Raw genomic sequence first — 5,463 nt, 5'->3', positions numbered from 1 at the left:
ACGTGCCAACAATTAATTTAGTAATCAGCATGTTCTGAAGGGACGATTTTGAGAGGGTGACGAGGAAGGCCAGGCCCTCAGTCAGTGTGAATTCGCACCGGCCGGCTGCACCGCAGCCAGCCCCATGCTAGAGGAGGGTCTGGCTCAAGCGCCCCAGGGTGGACATGCAGGGGGAGGTGACTTCTCTTACATAAGGACGGTGATGTGCCTCGCAAACATGCAGATGGTGATGCTTCTCATACCACCCACAGCACAGATGGACTGTCAGTCATCACATTGAAAGTCAGTCCAAGAGCGTGCCTACCCCAAGTCCAGCAGGGAAAAATTAAGTGCTCTTTTATCCACTAAACCCACCCTGCCTTATACTGCACAGACACCAGAAGCAAAAATATTGTAGAAATGTCTGCTATTTATATAGCTCAGCAGATGAGGTACAGCAATAAAGATGCTGGAGTCACCCTTTTGTTTAACATAAATTAGATGTTGTTGTGCTTATCGACTCCCTTTCACCCATGGATCCCAACCTCCTTGCTGTGAAGACGGACCAACATCTGCCCCAAAGGAGTTAAAGGCTCAGGTCAGAGCCCTTCCCAGCCCACCTGCAGGGAATGTGGCTCTGCCTCCAGTCCAGCTACACCAACAGCATGCAGCATCCTAAAACAAATCATTTCCTAAGTGTCTTAATTGAATTTGGGTCTTGTGAGGCATCAGCATCTCATCACAAGCCAACCACACATCCCGGAGCAGTGGGTGCACAGAGCCTTAGAGACAGGGGCAAAAAGGTGGCCTGAAATGGAAGATAAATAAATAATCAGTACACAGCTTTGAAAAACATCGCTGTCATACGTTTACCTTGAGTAACATACTTAGTTGTTAGGGACTGAGGTGATGAAGCCAAAAAAGTCACTTTGCATTATTTCTCACCAAAATCTTGGAAGCAATGGTCTGTATTTCCTAAGCTGTCTTTTAAAGGGTTTGGTTTCCCTTTTTATTTTCCTTCCCTACGCATTAGGTCTCAAAAGTCCAAAATTATTGCCGTTAAGAATTACTATTTTCTCAAGAAAAGGATCTGTCCAAAAGAATCAGGGGAGGGGAAGGAGACAGAAAAGTCTCAATTTGAACTCTGCAAACCCAAGTATTTTGATTAAATATCTCCAATCATTTTCTGGGGCTGTAAAACCTGCACCAGGTGACCACTCTGGATTGCAGCTAGCATGTCACCGCTTGCCCCTACCGCCCACAGGCACCCTGTGAGAAGGAAGAAGCCAAAAGCTAGAGAAATGCATAGGGCCAGTAAAAAAAAGGTGCAATAATTTTGCTAAGCAAAAGCTAACCAGTAATAATTTATGGTAGGCATGGGTTTTTCTGGATTTTCTGGTTTTTTTTGGAGGTTTAGGATTCTGAGTGCTTGTTGAGGTCTAAGTGCACTGTGTAAGTGCTGGAACATCTCTGGCAGGTGAGAGGAAGCTCAGCTGGTGGCCACCACCTCTGTCCCCTGCTCCAGCATCCCACCAAGGCGCCCCAGTAGCTGCGCAGAGGGAGATCAGGAGGTGCCGGGTTGCACCCACACAAGAACATCACCCACAGAAGACCAGCATCCTCACTGCTTCTCGCCTGGCCAATAGCTCAGTGATGTCTTCATGCTGCAAGGTCAGGACACCCACCTCTAAGCCACTCTCCATCACGTAGAAGACAATTCCTGCTTGGAACAAGGGTTTAAAAGCCACCCAGAGTATGCTGATAGTCTCTTGGCAGGACATAGGCTATCTCAAAAGGACTATTAGAAGATACATATAAAAGAAAAGAAAAAAATAGGATTTCATGATTTCCCAGTGGGCTAGGGTCCTGAGAAGCTGGCAAACAAGTGCTCTAGAAATTTTCTGATGTGAGCTCCCACAGGTGATCATGTCACATGCCACCTCCCAGGCTGCTTGGAACAAGCCCTCCACCACTCGTTAGTCCTGACTTCTTTTAGAGACAGCCCGGCTTAGTGACTTTTCAGCCCTCAATTTGTGCTACTCTGACCTGCTCCTTGTTCTTCCAGGTTGCACCTCCAGGGCAACGGGTCTTCCACCATGCTGAGCAAGGGGTGGCCCATTTGAGACAAGTGCTATCCGTAAGTCTCAACTCTCCACAGCACCGGTGGCAGCATGTACTTCTCAAGAAACACACCCAAGTCATAGAATGGTTTAGGTTGGAGAGGACCTTGAAGATCATCGAGTTCCAACCCCCCTGCCATGGGCAGGGACACCTCCCACTAGACCAGGTTGCCCAAGTTCACGTCCAGCCTGGCCTTGAACACCTCCAGGGATGAGGCCTCAACAACCTCTCTGGGCAATATCAGAGTTGAGCCTCTTCAGAAATGCTTATGTTCTTGGATATGTTTTTTGAGGGTGAGTTAGGGCTATATGCAATGGAAAAATAACAGTAGCGCGAGAAGTCCTGTCCCATAGAGAACCACAGTACCATGCAACCTGCAGCTCCTGCTCTACCACTTCACACATGCAAGCTGGTAAATGCTCCATTTGGTCCTTCTTCATCCTCGTACTGCTCCTTGCACTTTGGCTAATTAAAAACGATATGAAACTGCAGCCAGAGGAAATCCTCCTAGACGATCCATCTCTGTAAGCATGGCCAAGCCCGGCAGTAGCAAGTTCGAGACCAGTTTGCTATTAGCATCCTGCACTGCCCCCAGAGGGTTTTGAATGTAATCCCAGCTATTTCTCTTCTTCCAGCACCACGGACCTGAATGTATTCGCTCTGGGAGCAAAACCAAATGATGCAACGGTGGAGGGTGCGAGGCTCTCGCACAACACAACTTGTCAAAAGGAGCCCCGTAAGCTCGCCCGAGGAACAAGTTGGTTGGGAAATACAGTAACCCAGCTCCAGCCCTGCCTTCCTGTGCGTGCAAGAGACACAGCTCCAGCCCCTGAGCGTGATGAACAGGATTCATCACAGGATGAAACTTTTAAGCAATGCCAGGCAAGCATTCCTTCAATGCTTGGATCAATTAAGAAGTGGTATGGACAAAGAGAAGTCCCGTTGGGCTTTCTTGAAATGTGAAGGCTGGAGGCCACGTGAGAGGACATTGGCATGAAGCAAGGGAAACAAAAAGCCTGTGGGACAGGGGAGGATCAGGGGCAAAAAATGGAATGCGCCTGCAGAGCTCTGACGGCAAAGTTATTAAAAGGAAAGAAAATTCACTATGGGAAGATGTTAGCACTACAACGCAGTCCTTGAGGTAGTATAAATCAGCATAACATTACTGTGCCCAATTTAGGACAGCCACAGGCTGGGCCGCGTACTCTCAGTGCTGCATGTTTTGGGAAAGGAGGAATTCAGTTAGAGCAGTGAGCCTTGAGTACAGACATTCTTATACTGGGCAGGCATTGGAGGCAAATGGCCCCATCACCGCCACAACCTCAATGTTCAGCCATCTCAGAATTTGAAAAGGAAAAATCCTTTAATTTTGTTTTCACCTCGTAAAGTACTCATAGCACTGATAAGGAAGACAGACCCTGAATGCACATTTTCAGAAAGCACATTTGATTATCTTCCAGAAAAAGGGAGTCTCTGAATGCAAGAGACCATTTCACACTATAGTTGAGAGCATGGAAAGCCACAGATATGACACTTCATTGCTCCGTAGCCAATTTTGTTGATTAGAATCATTAGGATATGAGAAGAAAATAGTTAATGTACTGCAACGAATCTGCAAATGCTAGAAAATCTGCGATCACATGAAACTAATATTAAGCGAAATGGGATGGTCTACAAGTTACAGGCAAAGGATTGCTACAAAAGGCACTGGGAAAGGCAGGCAGGAAAGCAACACGCAGGCCAATAACCCACCCAGGATCAACGGTGGTTAGGAGAACACAGGTGCTGACATACCCAAAGAAAATGGGTGTGAGAACTGATGCAAAATGAACGCTGACTAAATTTCAGCCTTCTGAAGGCTCACTCAATACCGACTTCATAGGGTGCCAACATTACCACCCTTGCAACAGCCAGCAGGAGGATGGCCACTGGCCACAGGGCTACCTTCAACTTGAATGGATGTGGGGATGTGAGATTGCTGCAAAACCCTTCCGTGAGTGGGAGCTAATCAGCAAGTGAGGTCCTGGGAAGCTACAGGTCCTGGTGGCCTCCCTGAACAGCCTGCTCTTACGTCTGTCACCTGTTCATGAAATTCTTCTCACCTCAGCTCTGACATACGTGGCATGTGATGTGCAGCCACATGGAGACTTTGGGGCACAGCTCAGATGCTCACTTCTGCAGGAAGCCCATTTTGTCCTAAGAAAACAGCACAAGTATTCACGTATCCCTTTAAAATATCAAGGGAAAAAATACTGGTTGGCAAGGCTACAATGGCAAAGCAAACACAGACTTTGGAACTGCTGTTTTGTTTTTTTCTCCCCTTTAAATCATAAACGTGTTTGAAAACAAAGCAAGACATAATGAAAATGAAAATACAGAAGCAGCACTTGCCTGAAGGTCCAACGTTGTACTGCGGTGTTTCACTCATTTTTCAACCCTCCTGTTCCTTGTCTGATTTGTACAGCAATGTTTTTCTCCCACCCTCTCTAGAATTCATACTATAGTCCTGCCTTGAGATGCTCATCTATCAGCCCATCACTCAGAAAGCAAGCTATTTATCCTACTGTTCAAAAACCCAGCCAGACCTCAGGAGAACAGTGGGGACTGGGGAGAGGAAGAGAAAGCACTTCTCCTGTTGCTTTAACACTGATTATAAACTATGGAGGATGCTAACATCTACCAGGGAAACATCTCACGCTCTTTCCTCTCTTCCCCAAGAGCTGTACTTTTCACATGGAGCTGTTTTTCAGAGACAGTGTCATTTAGGGTCTCCACCTAAAGGAGAAGTGTGTAGAATCAGGATTAAGTAGTTAGTGCGTTACCCCTGCAATGAAGCCAGATTCTGATCTGAGGGGAAATAAGTGTAAGTCTAGAATAAACTACTCCCCTCACTGGAGCAACAGAGGTGCAAGTGCCATCAGCCCAACCCCTGCCGTGTGCTTTGTCCAGCCCAGTGCCGTGGCACCCACCTACCCATCCCCTGCCTGACTGCTTCCTCCCACCAACTTCCAGGAAAACCTGTGTCCAGAAAGCTCCCCTTTGCATCCACCTACCTATTACTTAGCAAAGCATGTACTTGTTTGCAGCTATTATCAATAGATTATTCTGATCAAACACCAAAAAAAGGATTTTCTTGGGCAGATTGCTGTAAATGCAATCTCTCCCCCATCACCTGTTCCAAATCATTCCCTTCCTTTCCCACAGACCTGTACATAACTCACAAAATGAGAACATCTTAAAACACAGCAAATTACTTTATCCACTCCATCCGTCCTATCTCCCATCTGCTATTCCAGCCTTTTGCTATTGGGGTGTAGTAAAATCTGATTTTAAACAAGAAGCTGACACTGTGGTCTCTTTCCC

The sequence above is a fragment of the Charadrius vociferus genome, unplaced genomic scaffold, assembly GCF_000708025.1.
Source record: "Charadrius vociferus isolate BGI_N301 unplaced genomic scaffold, ASM70802v2 scaffold106, whole genome shotgun sequence".
In the NCBI taxonomy this organism is placed as follows: Eukaryota; Metazoa; Chordata; class Aves; order Charadriiformes; family Charadriidae; genus Charadrius; species Charadrius vociferus.
Note: the sequence above shows the minus strand (reverse complement) of the source record.